Source organism: Tinamus guttatus, unplaced genomic scaffold, assembly GCF_059628265.1.
Source record: "Tinamus guttatus ecotype Peru unplaced genomic scaffold, ASM5962826v1 Tinamus_guttatus_pri_ptg000430l, whole genome shotgun sequence".
NCBI classification, from domain to species: Eukaryota; Metazoa; Chordata; class Aves; order Tinamiformes; family Tinamidae; genus Tinamus; species Tinamus guttatus.
In genome coordinates, this window is record NW_028288964.1 from 442,585 (window position 1) to 462,465 (window position 19,881).

Genomic DNA, 19,881 nt, shown 5'->3' on the forward strand with positions numbered 1-19,881 from the left:
CCCCCATTCTATTATCCAGCTGACAAGCAGTTATAAAAAGAGATTTTTTTCCACATAGGCAGAAGCTATACGAAGATAAGTGACGCCAGTTACATTTAAATTTTAAAACCAGATTCTTTCATAAAATTGTAGGTTGCTGCCATTCACTTATTTTATCAACTGGCAACTGGCAACATTTTCTCCCCTTAAACAATAATGAAAGGAGATAAGCTATTGAAATACCTCTAAGTAGGCGTATAGACAAAACAGGATGCCATAAGAAAGGGATGGATTTTAGTCAGGCTGGAATAAAAGGATTGTAGAATATTTCATGTTACTTGAAAAATAATTTTTAAAAAATTATCTCTCAGTTTTGCAGAACTAGATATCACTTGTTTTTTTTTATTGTTAACAAGTGGCAGTTTATGAGATTGATATTGCAGCCAAATCTAAAAAAAAAAAAGGATGTGGAAAAAAAAATCAATACCCGATGTGTGGAATCAACATGTTTATTTTAATTGGGTGGAGCTGCAACTTTTCTTATTACGAAGGTGTCTGAATTTTCTGAAGCCAGATCCTTCTCTTTTTCTTATCCTGAATTAGTAAATGACTCATCTAATTTCAATAGTGTGTTTATTTTTATTTTTTTTCTGAGATAGGCTTCAGCAAAGCAAAAAGCAAAGCAGGCAGAAGCTGCTAGTGAGTCTAGCAAATTTCTGTGTAATATTCTCCCAAACAGTTTCTGGATTATGGACTGTCCAAAGACGTCTGCAAGATAGAGCTCTAGGAAGATTAAAAAATATATATATATTAAAAGAGAAATCCTGTCCTTTTCCCATCCTTCCAAGGTAAGTTCAGTTGCTTCAGGCAGTCTTTGGATAAGTGAAAATACTAGTTTGGCTGGCATGAAAGGAAACAAATTGTGTTAGCTGCCCAGATCTAACAGAGAATAGAAAGGGAGATAAATGGGAATGACTAAAGATAAGCCATAAGTGGGAAGTAGCACTGGTGGATGCTGGAAAGTGCTTTCAAGAAGAGAATTTAGAGGACATAAGGAAATGCACCTGGTGCAGCCCACACGCAAAGCAGGGGTGCAGTGCAGGGAGGGAAAAGGCCTTCCCCATCCTCGGAAGTGACTAGATTTTAAGTAGATCATAAGTGGGCACAACTTTTGACATTATAGTTACCAACAGATTCAACTGGAAAAAGCTTATCTATTTAAACTGATGCTCTTCAACAAATTATAGTTGTCTTAAGGCCTGTTGTCATTTCATGCAAACCAAAGGCACCAAGAGGGTTGAGGAGTAATGAGGCATTGTGAAAAGCAAAAGTTTAAAATAAAGCACATGAGATAAATAAAGAGAATGAGATGTCGAGGAGCAACCAGTAAGGACAGTACCATAAGCAAAAAAAAATAATGCCATAAAAAAAATTTTGGTCAATGCCTGTCCTTTTTTTAAAAAAAAAAAAAATGCAGCACAAGAAGTTAAAAATCTGAAAGGTCCAAGGACCATCATGTTTCAGCACTCCAGTTCTCCAAGGAATATAATACAGAAAACACTTTTTATAGAAGTATGCAATTCATTATTTATAAATACACTATATATCTGGATTATTACATCCCAATAAAGAAGAAAATCAAAACAAAACCAGCCCATCCCTTAAAATTCCAAATGGACGAAGAGAAAAGGATTAGAACCCTGCATTTTTGTAGGCAGCTTGCTAAAAGATGGTAAAGCTGAAGAGAGATTGAATGATTCATTCACGACTGTAAAGTAGGTCAGTGCAGATTCAAAAGCATAAGGTTCCCAGTGTGTGTGCTTTAACCACTAGACATTAATTCTGTGACAAAAGTGTCACTATGCAATTAGAAAAAATAGTCTTACTTGTTGCTTTTTATTGAAAAAAGAAAGATTTCTAATGGCTTCCTGCAACACTGCACCTTCATTTTAGCCAAACAGAATGTGTCTATCACATAAGCTGTTATCAGACCAGACAGAGAAATAGGAAATTGTATTCTATGGGTAGAGAACTCTAGTCAGAGATATTATAAATTTAGAAAACAGCCAGGAATGATTGATTGACTGGTTATTCATCCAAACCCACTAGGAAATGCAACATCACTTTATCAGCAAGCTCTCACTTCATGAGTGCTGTGGCTCTGGGTTTAAGTGAGCTACTGTTTCTTGAGTGCTCTTATTTATTTATATATATATATTTAAGCAGAATTTTATTGTTCTGAGACAACTCTAGCAGAAATTTTCTTACAGGACTCAATGACTCTACTCTGCTTCTCAGCATTTGCTAAAGGACTGTTTACGTCGCTTCTAGTTAGCTGTGTGTCCCATTTTTCAGGTTTTGTTTTAAGGCATCTAGTTTTCTCCATGCATCAGTGAAGAACCCAGGTAGCTGAACTGGACCTGTGGGTTTCACTAAGAAGTGGAGAAACACCTGAAAATTAGGTGGCTTGGCATATAAATCTCACACAGCCCTTGGCAATTCACATAGCTATAGTAGGCTGAGAAAGAAGTGCATCTATTGAACCCCAGTGTCATCTATTTACTACTGAACAACGTTCCTTCTCAAACTATGCATTAAGGTTTTCTTCAGTTTTTGAGTATCCCAGCTTGAACTATCTACTCAAATACATGGGAGATTTTTCTTCCAAGATTGGTGACCCAACTGAGATAACATGAAATGACATAAAACATAAGCTCATAGATAGCGAAAAGTCTGAAAATGAAAGGGTATTCCTCTTTCAAGGCCTTTCTTCACTTGGCCATCCCAACAACACTACAGCATCAGCTTAATGCCTGCCATGCTCTTTGGAGTTTCCTAAAATTGTATAAACTGTCTTCACATGTGTAGCTTTATGTAGTTGTTCTGGTTTGGCATTCAGCATGCGCTGCACCACATCATGAGAGCTACTTAATGGGACTGTTGAAAAACAAAGGAAATACGAGGGATTGAATCTTGTCACTACTTCATTTTGGATACACAAGATATTTTATGCCATTTGACAGATCATGAGCACATAAAATTTTCATGTTCATGAATACAAGGCTACTAGGGAGTGGGAGGAGACTGTCTGTTACACAAAATTAGACCAAAAATCAGAACACAGATTTCAAAAATGGAAAACCACTTTATTAACCCATTTCATACCTCATTAAAACTAAATTTTCGTTCCTCTAGCTGTTTCTTCCTAGAACCATCTTGCCAACAAGCACACAGCAAAGAAGCAAGGATGGATGCTGCTCTGTCATATTTTCTCAGACTAATATCCTGCCTAATCCTAAATCTGATTCTTTGCATGGTGAGTAAAAGATGCTCTAGAGGAGGGTAGGTGAGCTTTCTTGGTGAGGTTTCCAAGGACACCACATTGGAGCCAGTGCCAGAAAAGCTAAATAACCACAGTACAGGGCCAGGGAAGCCCCATTACACTGCACTATTAATAAACCTATACCCGGCTTGCAAGGCTGGCTTCATGACTTGGAACCAGTGCTACAGCAGTTCCCAAATGACCAACAGGGCCCAGGAGTTTTTTCATTTGTTAGTGCAGAAAGAAAGGATTCATAAGGAGCAGGTGGGAGGACAAATTTGACATAAATTTAATTGTATTTCACTACCGCCATCAGGCTGATGTTGTACCTGGAAGAGGACCAGAAAGATAAAGAAAATAACATACAAGTAAACTGCCTATTAGTAGTTATGGAATAATCTACCCACAGCAAGAGGAGTCTAATTTATTTATTATCTAAATGCATTGAACATATTTCCCTAGTTATGTTTAGTCATGCAGATATTTTTCTTATCCACAAAAACATTCAATTCTTTCCAGAATCCTTCTTATGTCCTGGCATTGGTAGTGACCTTCAGTAACTAGTTCCACAAGGAAATTATGAGTGGTGTGAGATATATTTCTGTTAGTCAAGATGTGAATACTGTTGGGAACCTTTGCTTATATTTGGGACAAAAAAAAAGAAAAAAGAGTAAAAGGTCAAGATCTGCCTTTCTGGACTTACTTTGTATACATTATTGTGTTTCCTCAGCTATTTCCTATGACAGATTTTAAAAACCCATTCTTGACAGGCAAGTCAGTATTTTTGTACAATCTCAGCCAAATTAGATTCACATGACAGCCTTCTTAATGCTGACTAACAAGCATGCTAACCATGCTAATGCATTTCAAGCCAGCACATGTGACTATTTTGTAGTCCAGAAGCGTTAGGACAGGACCACAGATAGCATTATTTGCTGTGTCCTGGGCCCATTTTCTTTTTCACAGCCTGTAAATACTATGCCTACAAAACCCTGGCAATGTGGTAGTATGTCATCGGGATTTTTCTACAATGAGCAATTGAATGTCATTTGAAAGTGGTGTATTTAATTAGCATTATTCTAGCCACCACTAGGCATCTTAAAACTGCTCCAAGGAGTTGTGAGAAAATTGCATCTGCCCAGTATTCAGATTAAAAAAAAAAAAAAAGTATTTCAGGAGCATTTCACTTTTAATTAAAATTAAAATTTTGCTCTTTAAGTAATGATTTTTTCCACAAATAACTGACATTGTTTTGTCAGCGCTACAAATCTTTTCTGCAAAATTGTACTAGCTGGTTATGCTTGTCCTCAGCGTTAGTGCAAATATCTTTGTATACACACTGCTAGAAACTGTTTATAAACACAGAAAGGGAGCCAATGGAAGCCTTTCCTGTTTAAGTCACTGTTGCAGAGTTAAGCCCATGTTATGAACTTTTGAAAATCTCAACTCAGAATGGCACAGGACATGTATTAATGAGCCTTCACAGTAAAAATGGAATCTGATCTATGCAAACAAATAATGGTTCTTAAAAAAATTACATCATGCATGAAAAACATCTGTGGCTGCTAATGCTTCATGGTTACTTGTGAAATAAGGAAGGGTTAAGAAAGAACTCTTACGCACAAAATGTTCAGTATGTTTCAATTATTTCTTCCTCTTTCTATAGCACAGTTCAACTGGTGTAAATACAAAATCATTTCACAACAGAATCTGGTATATATTAAGGAAAACTGCACCAAGTTGAAATCTGTAATATGGTACTGACTAATTCCTTTGTGTATGTACATATATATATATTTAGTATGAATAGTGGATGGCATGATTATGAATGCTTTCTGTTGATCTGTTTTCTTTCAGTAAAATCCAAAACTAAACATATGGATACAAACATTATGAAAAGAAAAAAATGTGCAGTAATATGAATCTATGCCAAAACTCACTGAAGGCAATGAAAGGCTTTTTGGAAGCACCGCATCTCGATGCAGGCACCCTGTACAACAGAACCAGCACTGGGAATTCACAGGGTAACCAGAATTTTAAACTTCAAGAATCCCCAATAAAAGTAGGACTTGGCTTCCAAACACTGTAGCATTATGTATGACTGCCAACAGGCCATCTCATTTACTGAGATGGAGATAAAATTTCGTTCTGGAAGATCTGGGACCAGCTTTAAATGTGTATGGTGCAGAACACCCTGCATGACTGGGCAACCACGAAGCCACGAATAACTTCAAAACCCACAAAGTGATTTTATTTTAGAGGGACTTTAATATATACTGAGAGGTACTTTGGTGCCTCCAATTTTGACTTGCAGGAACTTTTGTCACTTTGGAAGCATAAAGCAAGAATTATTAACAGGAGAAAAGACATTTCTTCAAAATCACTCTCAAATCTTTAACCACAAAGTTGAGCAAATCACCTGAAAATTCTTTCATGTGAAAGAGAAACGTGATCACCCAACCTATTTCAGTTTTTTGATTACTTTAATTATATTGTCTGAACTTATAAGAAGTCTTGCTCAGGTGAATGCTATCTCTTATGTCGTTATGTCCAGTCCAGTAGAGTTATCATTTATTTATTGTTGTGATCCAGGTCATATAACAGTGTGCCACATGCTGCTAGGGATATATTATATTGAAGCATTATATATAAATGTTAGAAAGCATTATAAACTGAGAGTCACTTCCTGTTCAAATTTATATAGTATAGGAATTTAAAAAAAAAAAAAAAAGGAAAATGTATTTTTCCTCAAAATTTATTGGCTTTCCAAGAGTGGGAAAATAGTCTCATTTCAGATGAAACAAAAGGAAATGTTTTGGTTTGTGGAACTGAAATAACATATGTTTGATTTTGGATTTTGGATTGGTAGCAATTAGTGGCGGCAAAACACTCTGTGGAAGCTGCTGTTTGGATGCCCCATGCCTGTGCTCCCTCCTGAAGCTTGACTTTGGCTGAACTACATTTGCTATGACAAACTGTGTAATTGGTCTTCTGGGGTCCACCAAGAACTAGTAAGATTCCCCTTAATCTTGATTTGTGCATTATCTTCCTCCTTGTCTTTTTCCGTGCCCAAAACTAGGAAAGCTCTTCTCATCACTTCGTAATTTTATATCCATCATGATCTGTCTTTTCTGTTTCCTCACCTTCCTCATGTGCATTAGTTTACCTCTCCTTTTGTGGCCCAAGCCTATTGTTTTCCTCTGTAATTCTGATTTTACTTTGTTACCTCTGTGAATGGTTTAGCAACCAAACCACCAAGTGAAGAACAGAATTGATGGTGCTGGGCTCATGGACATTAGAGTGTCCCTGATGTGTACTCAACCACTCCTCCAATCTCCTCTAATTACGGCAAAGATGAAAAGGGTTCAGATGACTCATAGGCATTCCTGAGAATCAAGATGACCCATGCAAAAGCCTTGAGAAGTTTTTCAGCATAAAGGATTCTTGGTATGGCATCTTTTCAAAATACTCCATGTGCTGACATTCATTTGTTTCATTTCCTTTCAGGAGGATGAGGAAGCTTAGTGGAACTCTACTTCTCACAGACTATAAGAGCATAGTCATCATCACACATCAGTTTGTCATGCCAAAACTTGGAAAGTTTTGAAAGTGAAGAAAAAAAAAACATTCATGGCTTTCTCCTCACCTTGTGGAAGTAATACTGGGCAAAAAGCATAGTTCTTCCCTTTCTTCTTGGGACAAGCTGTACCATGCTTGGCAACATAAAGGTAAAGGGAAGTCTATTCTTGAATTAGGAAATCAGAAATGTGGTAATTTAATCAAGCATCTCATTCAGGAAGAACATTTCAGCAAGCAAAACAATCCTGGAAATGAGGGTTTTGAAGATATTTCACAGATATAACACCTGCCAGTGACTGGTAGGGCTTTAGAAAACTTCTGTTGCATTGTTAGGGGTTCCTTTTTTTTTTTTTTTTCTTCCCCTCTTGTACAGTTTGCCGTAGTACTCTATATGTCAGCAGTGCAGTTAGTGATGCATGTATGTATGCAAAGTGTGGAGAAATTAGATGAGGGGAAAAAAGGCAGCTTGCTTTGTAAGTACGAGATAAATGGGTGACCAAGGAGGAAGTAAAACTAAGAATTCAGGCTTTCTTGACCTTTGCTTTAAATAGCATATATACAATTAAATGAGCAATTTACCCTTGATTCTTCTCCATATTTCCTTAGGGCAATACACAATTTCTATGGATCAATTTGTTAAGTTATGAAGTGGGAACAATTTGTTAAGTTATGAAGTGGGAAAAACAACATTTGGATAGTGTGCAGTTTATTAGTGAATTCAGTGTGAGGATGGAAGTAAATCCTATGGAATAAGTCTTTCCAGTCACTTGAAAAGATAAGTATTGTGGTTTAGTCTAGGCAAATACCAAGTAATGGGCAAATAAGAAAAAATAACTGACAGGCAGCTTTGGTCAGAAGTGAAATAACATTCATATTTTCTATGGCTAAAGAAAACTTCCCAGGCCACATGAGGCAAAAGAGGATGTAGAAGATATAGCTACTTGAGTGATAGCCTCTCCCACTTTTGTTGGAGAGAGCAGGGAAAAAAAGAAGTCACTCTTCCTGGAATTTGAAAAATATAATTTTCTATGGTTTTCCAAATTTCTATACTTAGGTATGGGAATCAGGATCATTTTATATTTTAGGCTAATATTAGGGATGACAAATCTAACAAAAGTAGTGTCAAACTCAGAGCACTTTAGGACCAGCTACTCTAAAGCATCATATTACTAGAGTCATTTAGAAAGTGTTTTTTGTTCTGGATAAAAATAAGTTTTCTCTTTATCAGTTTTATTTTAAAGCTTTTTCAAAATCCTAAAAACTGCACTCCTCTCTTTTAAATATTTCTCTCAAAGTTTATTTCTTCCTTTTTCAATTTGTTTGCCAAAAATTAAGAACTTTTTTAGCTTGATCTTGAACAAAGAAGAGATTAAAAAAGCATACTGCTCACAAGTTTTTATGCAGATTCAATCATGTCTTTTTGTTTAAAACAAAAACAGAAACAAAACCTTCAGGTAATTCAATTCTGTGATTCAGATTATGGATGAGTAAAAAATAACAACAAATAACACACTAAAATATCCAGCAGCTCCATGTTTTCTTTCATAGATGGACGAAGAATATTACTGGAATGTAAACAAATTAGTGTTTGATAAGCACAACAAGAAGAGACTAAAATACATTGCTGCTGCTTAGGTCTGAAGAACTGACATAAAGGCATAAAAGAAGCACTTTACCAGACTTAACCATACCTCTTTCCTACTGGCATATTTTGCTCAGAACAAGTCAGTGATAGGGTGAAATGCCTGCTTATGTTTGTAAAAAGGAGGGCTGGCTTACAGATTCCTGTAATTAATAACTACGCTAGGACTTGACAGTTATTTGGTCTTCCATTGATGGTCAAGAGTCTCAGACAGACCTGCAGATTGGCAGTACAGAAGTAGCTAAACAACGGGTTTCAACCTTCCTCTGTAGGGCAGAATGATAAGCTGAATTTTGTTTGTATAGAAAAGGTTCACAGTGGGGGGGGGGGGGGTGAGTATGGCCTTAGCCTTGTATATAGGAGAATCCTAAATGTAATCACTTCATATTCAAAGACGAAATTTAATTCAAACCTTTTAATTTCAACATTTTTGCTAACAAGGCAAGAATAAAAAAAATCTCTGCTGCTAAAGAACATAAAGTCAGCATAAATTCACTGAGATTTTAAGATAAGAGCCTCTCAGGCTATGTCTAGAAAAAATAAAAGATTTTCTAAGATTTCACTTCACTGCCTAATTGAGTGCCTTGGACTATGTTAGCTCTCCTGATAGTAAAGAAAGTCCTGTCTTTTACTGGTGAAGACAGATCCCAGTGAAGAGTACACAGTTATAAAACTTAAAAGTCTCTGGTGTCTATTTGATATCTCACAAAGAACTCTTTTCTTTCTTTGCTTTTCTCTTCAAAAGCTATTTTTATAGTTTACCTCAAATAAAAGCCATAAATATAGATCTTAAAAAGGAACTCAATCTGAACTTATGTATTTCGTATTTTTAGATAAAAATTAAATTCTAGCTTGCAGCTACAGTTTCCTTTTTGTTAATATAATTATTTTTCTAGCTTTATTTTCCTCTAGCTATGAAATGCATGCTGAAAAATATTTAAATATTTGCAGATAATGAGAAATATTTACCTAAAGATTTCTAACATCAATGCCCTTTTCACATTAGCTAGTGAAGAATTTCCACTAGTTCTACAGGAGTTTTGGAAACTGGATGGAAATTCATAATCTTTCTCAGAGGAAGGATTAATGCCACTGTGTTAGTGACTTTGGTGTCACCAGAGGATGGCCTTCTGGAAGGTAGTTGTGAACCATGTTGACACAAGAATGTCAAAACATACAGTTCATTCAAATAAGAAGTATTTAAGCTGGGATATGTACCCGATCAGTTGACATCACCACCTTTCTTATTAATCGCTCTTTCCAGGGTACTTCGAACAGACTGAGTAGCTATCATTTTAAGAGCAGTAATCCTTGCTATATCATCCTGATATTCAGCTTCATGTCTTACTGTCTCCTTGCAAATTCAATGATTTTTTTTGTTGTTGTTTGATTCTGTCCAGAGCAATGGCGTGAAGAACACAGATAAAGACAGGAAAGCTAGCTGAAATCAGAGTTACTACATTTAAGGCAAAAAGCAAAATCCAAAGAGGTCAGTATACTCCAGGCAAAAGACCAATGATCTACATTACAGGAGTAATGTACAGGAGTACTATGTACATCTACAGGAGTATTATGTGCTAGAGTGGTTAAACACATGTATTTCACCAGATAGCAAACATTTAGCTAAATATCAGTAAAAATAGTACAGATATCTAAGAAAACAAGGAAAAGTGATCCAGACGACTCTGAAACAAGGAACAAAACATTAGAATTCAGTATATATATATGTGTTTTGATTTATCTGCCTGGGCTGGTTTCAAAAATGTGATCATTTAGGGGAGGGAGATGTCTTTTAATCATCACATGTGCAGCTCTTTAGGCTGTTCCTACAGTGGTAGATGCTGCTTGGCCTGAAGCAAGTCTCCAAATGACAAGGGATGAGTGACTCACAAGGCAACGGACAAGCCAGGAAGAGGTGCTGCACTTCCCCTGGTCGAGATGGCTTTTCTCCAGCTGGTGCAGCAGTTAGGGAAATAGTAACTGTACAGGGAGTCCCTGAGAGGATGTATCTGTCTTCAAATGCATATGCTAAAATAAAGTGCTAGCCTAGCTTTCATCTCTCTTCCATATTGCTGTAAAATGTCTATGCACTCTGAAATATCTTGGTAATCTGATTTGAGCCATTTACCTCGAGAGAACTCAACCTTAATAAATTTGGAGTACATTACTGTATCTGTTTTATTGATTTTCCTTTTCCATATCTGCTACTCTGCTAAGTTTTACCCATGATGTTTAACTCCTATACCACTGAAAGTTTGAGGGCAGAGGATGCACAAAAAATCACAGGAAGAAGATAAAAAGCCTAAGGTCAGTGAGAATGAGAAAGGTAGGTGTACGCTACAAACAGGTGTTTTAACAGCAAGTTCAATGTGACTGTGAACAGATTTCTGTACTGCTGAAGTTAGTTAGCTCATATAATTGTGACTATGGAGACACTTCTCAGATGACCATTCAGACCTGGTAAAATATATCAGTGAGGCTGTTGGCATTTGCTGCATTGGTTATTTATCACTCTTGCAGCAGTCAAAGGACGCAGTCCAGTTCCTGAGCTGTCTTCCATTCCTGCCGGGGCTCTCTGGGACTTAGGACTAAGGCTTTAGGGAGGCTTCCCAGTTCTCCCATCAACATTTTTTTTTTCCTTTATGTTAGTGTCTTATAAACATATTCTTTCAAATATCCTTCTCTTGAAGAATTGTATGAATTCCATGTACAGCTTGAGTCTTGGTAAGCAACACAATAAATGAGGAGCACAGATAGATAAAAGAGTCAAAAGTAAGACGAGTCAGTAATATCAGCACCCTGGTGGAAAGTGATTGATTGCAAAGCAGAGTCATTCTTAATTAAAGATGTCAAATACTTTAATTTGAAGACAGGTAGCACATGAATGCAGTGAACATCAAGGCAAAATAACTACATTTAACACTTTATTGAAGAAATTTATATTTCATGGGCACCTTATGATAGGAAGTGTATCACCTTGTCATGCAGAAACCTGAAGACAACAGAGAAATATGTAGAGATAAGCATCTAGATGACACATGATTACCTGGGTTAAAGACCAGGTTTAGAACTGGAGTAAGTCAATAAGGCTGCAGTAGATTAGCCTAAAGCCTTTAACCTTCTGGATCCCAAAACATGGATTGGATTATAAGCCACAGTGGACCTGAAAAAAAAAAAAAATGCTATGGGGACTTGTGCTGTTCAGTGGAGTCAGAAGTCCAAGAGTTAAACTTGCAACAGGGTTAAAAGTCTGGAAACAAGGTGAGCCGGAGAAATACCTAAAAGCCTGTCCATACCTGACACCAAGACTTTGGGTTCTCATGCAGAACTGACCATCTAAAAACAATCTCTGTTCACGCTGCTACCTGCATGGAAACAGGCTGCATCTGAAGACTGAGAAGGAAGTTACAAATAAGACAGATGCTAACTGAACAAAGTTTGACAGGCTTAAATATTTTAAGATGCAATAAGACAGAGACGTGAGTTAGTGCTCTTGTAGCTGGACAGCTTTGAGTACTTCAAAGTCAAATATTAGCATGGACTGTTCTATGTTCAGCCAGCAGGCTCTAGTATTTTATTCTACATATAATTCGCTTTGCTTTCATCACAAAATAAGTCGTGAATTTTAGTAAAGTCTGAGAAAGCATCAGAGATCCTTTTCTGCTCACAGATATTAAATGGAATTAAAGCAAAAAAAGAGAAGACATGCTCGATCGTGACTAACACTCTTGTCTTCATGGAATTTCTAGAGGTCCAGGCATCAGTTCTGATTTTCAGAAAATTGAAAGAATTGTCAAGAAGGGTGCAGTGGTAATTCACAGAGCTTAAGTTCCTATTTCAGGGAGATCTCACAGGCTTTTTTGTTAAGGGTCTAATGCAATAAAATCTGTTTTAGATAACCAAATATCATAAATATTCAAAAGTCAGAGATTGAACATTACATTGAATTGACATTACAGAAATCTGTTACCACTGGCATGACATGAGAGACTGCCAGATTTGGAAATCAAAAGGATCAGTTTCTTGCTTGTCAACTTAGATAGTTCATCCATGTTAAAATTTTTTTCTTATCAAACCCTTGCAACATTATCTCTTTCCAAATATCATCATGATCTCTAGGAAAAAAAAAAAAGGAAAGTTGTTGACCCACACTCCTCTACTACAAGTGAACAGATTGCTGTTGTTAAAGTTTTATTCATTGCTTATAATCCTGTTTCTTATCTTCTGCTGTAGAGGCATCAACCACGCCACGAGTGAGAAAAGGTGCATTGCAAGTTGAACAAATTGCATAATTTCCCCTTGTACCCTTTTTAAAATTTATTTTCATAAAAAGGATGAGAAAATTAAGGGATGTTAAGAGGTTCTCTAACGAAACATCTTTTGGGTCAACTTAGTGATTCTCCTTGTTGCTGCTTCTTCTATAAGTATTTCTGATTAAGGCAGTGACAAAACGTTTTCACTAATGTAGCCAAAGCCCAGACAAGAACAGAAGAGAGCTCCATGAACAGAGCTGGATGTCAATTCCTGTAGTTTCCAGATAGAGTAAGTTTTGCATGTTTAGATGCACAAGTATCAAACATTATACGGTCTGGACTTCACAATTGACCAATACAGCCATTTTAACAGAAACCAAATTCCTTCTTCTTGCTACAAAACAGTGTTTGCATAAATGAAAAATTATGCAGGATGCTGTGCTCAGTTCCCCAGCCCAACAATTAATTCCCCTGAAAAGTCTAATTTTTGCCTTACTCTCTGCCTTTCTGTCTTCTGCTAGTGTCTGGGCACTTGTATGTCCACTGCAAGTCACAAATGCTGTGGCACCAACACATTGGTCTCCTGTCACCGCATGACCCAGCTCTGCCATCTGGCCAGCTCTGGTGATCTCCCCACGGCCCAGGGAAATGAACAGCAGCAGAGGACCATGTGAGGACCACAGCAGGTATTTGCATACAGTGGTTTGAATGTTATCACCCTCAGTATCTGGGGCTGAAAAGATAGTAAGAGCTGCCTTTCTGAGCTGAAATGAGTGCATTAATCAGCCACTTCACCTCCAGCTTGATCAGACACACATACTTTGGAGCACCTGGTTCTGCTAGGCTGGACAAATGAGAACAGGCAAATAACTTAATATAGAACATTTCAGCTACTGAGCTGAGAGGCAATAAATAAGTAGGGTCACAAAAACAGTATTGATTTCTTCATACACTAAGTACAATTGAGAAACAAATCTGTAGCTATATTTAAATTAGTTTTCCAAAAGGTACTCCATTATTACTATAAGATACTTGCTTATAGCTGTAGTATTCATCTGAAGTACTTTATTTTCGAACTTCTTCAAAATAATAGGACAAAAGGAAAGCAGAAAAAAAAAAGAAGAAAAAGAAAAAAATCTACATTCAGGAGTTCTTGCACCTACTACGCTGCACAGCCAACCATATGTATACAGCACAGCAACAGCATAAGGAAGCTCTGCAACATCACCCATGAAGTATACTTTGCCCAGTTGAAGCTGGAAGAGGAAGGAAAAAACAAAAGAAATCCCAGTGTGTTACTCACTCTGAGCGGCTACGTTAACCCACAGCCTTTGGAATCAGCTTAATTTTCATGCATAAAGTAAAGAACTTCAGGCAATCTGGAAAGAATAATTAAAATATGTCCCATCATTCATAACAGATGTGATCAAGAACAGTCAGAGAAGAGACCTTCCCTCTCCCCCCATGCTTAGTGAAGACCAGGTCTGCTTTCCCCACTGGCCTCCTAAGGCTCTTTATGCTTAATTCACTGACAGTCGCTATTTAAGTCTTTCAGCTGGGGCTTTTGCCATGTAACTGATTCTTCACCCCTGCATGCTGCTTTCCCACATTTTTAAGAGCCTTTTTCATTGACTACTTACTCAACAAGGGTAAAAATATCAGAATCTGGCCTAAAAGAAGCACATAAAGGCTTCTAAGTGGGTATTATCCCTTATTTTATTTACTAATTCTTATTGTGATGATTTCTGTTACATATTCATGAAATATTAGGCAGCAACAGTACACACATTGTACTCACTAGCACATAGAGAAGTCAAATGAAAACATCTATACTGAGAAGGGGAAAAAAAATAGAAAGAAACAACAAAGACATCTGAAAAATCTTTGTCCTGGTTGGCACACTATCAGTGCCAAATGTCAAAGCACTAAGAATTGCTTAAATTCCCAGCTGTTACAGCAGAAAAGTACATGAGACAAGCAGAAGATTAATAAAAGTTTGAATAAAAGAACATAAAAGAGAAAATTCAAAGTCATGTGGTGTCTGCCAATATAAACAATAGAAGAATTGGAGTAATAATCTGGGTAGGTTATAGGCCAGAGATAAAAGCTTGATAAATTTGAAGAAAAACAAATTACTGAAAAAAAAACATTTGAAATTAAAAAGTGATATAAATCAAAATTGGGAGATAAATGATGTTTGGAAAATATTATTGGAATAATTAAATTAAATTTTAGTTAGTAGAACAGTAAGAAAAAACGATATTGTAACTATAAAGTATTTCTACAATCATAAGCAAAACTATTGATTTCCTTCCAGCCTTCCTTTGCTTAAGCTCTGCATTATCTCTATAATGCTAAATAATGCTACTAATGCTAACTCTTTTTTTTTTTTTTAGTTTAAGAAACTGTTCAGAAATTATTCCTTTTTTGATGGAAAGTGCACTTATGGCCAATATTAAAATTATCTGCCTAAAACAATTTAATTTAATATTGGATTAATTTAGATTTGCTTTGCATGAAACTCTCATTTTTCTTCATAGTCAGTTTTGCAGGATGTGTGGCTTTTAAGTGACTTTGAGAGACTATATCACAATCAACAATTTTGGACTAACAACACAAATATTTGCATCTGAAACCATTTTCATTTATTCATATTAAAGCAATATCACATGACTTACAAATTCAATCAATGCCAACCACATACTTCAGATCTGAACATAAAATGACCATAACCGCTCCATGAGTTATCAACAGTTTATGAATTAATTACAATTTTCCAAGAATAAATACATTAAAACTAATTGTGGGATATTCACAATTCAGAAACAATTCACAAACATAAAAAAGAAGCTCAATTTATCAAACCAATTATTTCCTTTGAATTGTTCTGCCAGCCTCAGTTACAATAAAGCAGCAATAGTCGTAAGGATGAGAGCTGTGATACTGTTTTCTTTCCATACAAATCAGTCTGATGTCAAAATGCTGTAGCTTTCTTTTCACTTCTAATCTGATTCTTTCGTATGGTAACAAAAGGCCAGAACAATGCTAGTTCTTAAGTGACCTGTGTGACATATAACTTACATATAACTTGAGAGATCTTGCACTCCAGCCTGGAGAGAATATATATCTAGGGCACAGCCATGATCAGGAGCACATCACACTTGACTGTCTGTATAATGAGAAAGCTCACATTTCATCCATTAAAAAAAAAAAAAAAAGACCATAATGAAAAAAAAAAAGACCATAATCTAAAAGTTTTCTCAAATATATTTTACTCAGTGAAGATATGAGATTCTATATAACTCAGCTATTCTGATGCTTACATGCTTATCATCAATGAATTATGAAAGTTCTTTACCATGATTTAAAAGTACATGCATGGAGGACTAGTACCATGGCTATTATCACTTCTATTATTAATTTGTCAGGTGCTCAAAGAATTTCAGATCCTTTACAAATAATGGAAGAAAGTAAGTTCCGGATTGGAGGAATTTAGCGTCTACAGATGAGACTGTCATCATGTCCAGCATGGACTAGATGTCACACAAGCAGTCTTCTCTCCTGGCAATGAGAAATCTCAGTACCAGTTACTTACCCATGAGAAAGTAGAGAAATTGTGAGTTTGTGAACGCTTGCCAGCTTGTCAAGGGAAGAGCAGAGATCATGTCTGTACTCTTGTGCTGATCTATTCTGGGCTGGCACTATGGCACTTATCTCTCTATATGCAACTATAGAGTTAAGAAATAATAGGCAAGTGGATGATGGTTAAGAGCATGAAATACATTTTTGGCATTACTTTATTATTTGGTTCCTCCTCAAAAACAGTTCTCAACACTGCAGAGTATGTGGCGTGAAGGAACAGTGCATGGTTGACATTTGCTTCTTTTCAGGAGGGTAATGGGCATGAAACTAAAGACAGATATTAATCAGGCTGATCCATAATATACAGCTAACTCACACTGCCTTGCTGTTTGCTGCAGAGTATGAAGACTCCTAGGATTAAGTACTAGAAGGATTTAAGAGTACAATAACTGTGAATATAACAGTATTTCTGCTTTTGCAGGAAGTGTTTTCGTCAACTAGCTACTAATGTTTAAATACAGTAATTAAAAAAAAAGCTTATTTGATCAGTTGATTTCCATTCATCTGGTCTTTTTCTTCAAAAAAATTGTTCTTTTGGAATCTCATTAAGTCACATGAAAAGCTGCACCAAGTTGTTATGGCAACCAGAATTTTAAAAAGTAAATTAATTTTGCCACAAGGTGTTATTATGACCAGGTAAGGATGGACTTGAATAATAACAGCTCCTTATTGTTTGGAAAGGATATTCCAATTCAAACTTCAGTACTAGGTTTTTCTAGTGTGCATAGCAAAAGCAAGCGAAACAAGTCTCCACACTGGTATAAATCTGGAGCAACTCTACGCGTTCATTGTAAGTATAAATGTACAAATGAGATTAAAACAAAAAAGTGAAGCTCCTAATATTTAAAGGGTGATTCTATTCCACAATATCATAAATACCTGGACTAACCTTGAGTGATATCTGCTGCATCTACTTGCTGGTATTGGAATTGCATCTCCCTCACTTGAGTTGTGCAACACTTTTCTTCAGACAATATTCTCTTCGGGACTACAAGAATAAAATGTGGAGAAAAAAAATGTAACTAAGGCTTAAAAACGGTACTTAATAAAACAAGCCATTTATAAATTTATATTCTGTAAGGCATTGAAGCTTGCTGAGAGGCAGAAACTCTCCATCAAAGCAATTACTACTTTTGACCGTAGTATTTCTATCCCAGTAGACATACCCACCAGAGAGGACTCAGGCTGCCCCTCATGTCCTACCTGATGGCTCCGTTTCACAATGCAGTTACTAAACTATTTTCCGTGGCACAAATGAAGGTGAGATTTCATGTAGCAATCCTGGTTTTCGATACATTCCTCCACCCTGCCTCTCATTACTGCTCCTGAATATGACTGACAGAATATGTCAGTGCTGAATCATGAAACTGATTCCACTAAATGTTTTTTAAAAATATATAACTATGCATGTACACACATATTACGCATTTTTTAAAAGTAGGATTGATGTTTTTGATTAGACTGCTACTTAGTTGCTACAGAGGTATTATAGCATAACCTAACCTGAAAGCAAATGCCAGTCAAGCGTCCTAAGCTGTGAGCCTTAGTTCTCTCTGAACAAATGAGAGGCATGTACTTACAAAGAGCAATGTTGAATATCCCACGCAACAAATAGAGACCTCAGGTGCTCCAAATCACCTCTTAAAAGCATCAATTTGTCTTCAATAGTCACACAAAGATATTTCCTAAACTTCTAGACAGTGTAAATAACTCTTTATGCTCTCTGCATATCAGTAGAGCATCCCTGGAAGTGTTACAGGGAAAAAATATGTCAGCTATTGTGAGTTGTTGAAGTACCATAGTAGTGAAGTACTGAGTGTACTGTCTACACTGACATTTAGCATTAGTCCTGAGGATCTTCCTCAGCTTATTTTATGTGAATAGATAGCTAAGGTTAGCTTAGCTGATTATAGTTTAGCTCTACACAGTGATAAAAGTCTTCTAGACACAGGAATTCACATTCAGAGATTTTTTTTTTTTTAATATCTTTCTTCGCAGATTGCTATATAGACATGGAGAGTAGTGCTTCAAATCAGTGATGGTTTTCGTATAATTAGGAGAAAGGGTAGCACGGTGTCTTTTCATTCTAGAAATACTGTGATATGGGTTCCCGCTAGCTTCCTCTGATGCACTGCATGTAACTTTAGCCTCTTGATTTTCAATTTCTTTCCTTCTCCCTAGTCTGAAAAATTTAGTTTCTGTGGGTTTTTTACTTTGTTTTTGTCCTCTTCTGAAACACTGGAGATAGATAGCCACAGCTGGAAACAGGCTATAGGTTCATGCCCTGCTGCTCTTATGAACACTAAGTTAATAGATTCAGGATTAAAGCAGTCACCACTCTTTGGGCACGAGGGAGGAATATGTCCCTCTGGTCAGGCAGGTGACAAATCTCCTTTTCTCTTTTGGTCTCCTCTGAAGAATAAGGATGAGTTGCCTCATAGGATAATCTGGAAGGTTTCTTATTAAAGAAAAGTAGTGGTGGGTTCTTGATGCTGCTTTATCTCCTTCCATGGAAGATTATATTTGTGATATTTAGTCAGTTACTTCAGCATTAATATTTCTTATAGGCTACTGGTGAATATTTTGAAGTCTGTGATGATGCTGATGTATCAAGTAGATACTCTGTGGACCCTTCTAAGGAAGTCATTTTTCGCAGTTATTGCTCTCTTTTCCAGAGAAGTTGACTCAGTGGCCTGCATGATCAATGCTTATGTGTTTCACCTGGTGATAGGAGAACTTCTAATACCACTCCACGTCAGTATTTTCTCAGTAGAAATACTTATGAATGGATTTTGCAACTAAATATTAATATAGATCTGCTATTTTTATTTGGCCTTTATGATTTAGTGGCTCTGCTTAATTTCAAAGTTTACATGCTATTCTAAATTACTAGAAATTGAACACAGAAAGAACGGAAAATTAACACTTTGACATAAAGAAACCATTAGCCTCATGCTGATAGAGGGGAAAGAGTCTGCATAAATGATCAGCTTGATGTTTAATTTCATTTGAATCAATGAATGTTCGGTAATGAAGTTTATACACTTGAGAAGGAAGTCTGACATAAGGTAACCAGATTGTTGCAACAGAAATGACTCCAGGTCTGGTCCAACTCATTAAAATCAGTGGAAAGGTTCCAAATGGGAGTTGGATCAAACCCCACTAGTAAAAATCTAGACTGAAGTCAATGGACTTTGGATTTTCACATTTCGAAGTGAGATGAGATTTTAGTGCCTAGCATTTAATGGACACAAAAGCATGAAGATGCTGATTTTTCACCGTGGGTGGAGTCTTGCTGCATAGCAGAGTGATTCATAGGAATCTCACTTAGTCACTGAAGGACCTCATCATCAGTGCAAGGAAACTTCCCGCAAACCTCACTTAAGCAGTCAATGTGTCATTGACTAATTTCCTTTGTGAATCTGGGTCTCACTTCTGTCAGAGGAAAAGCAGGGGAAGAGTAG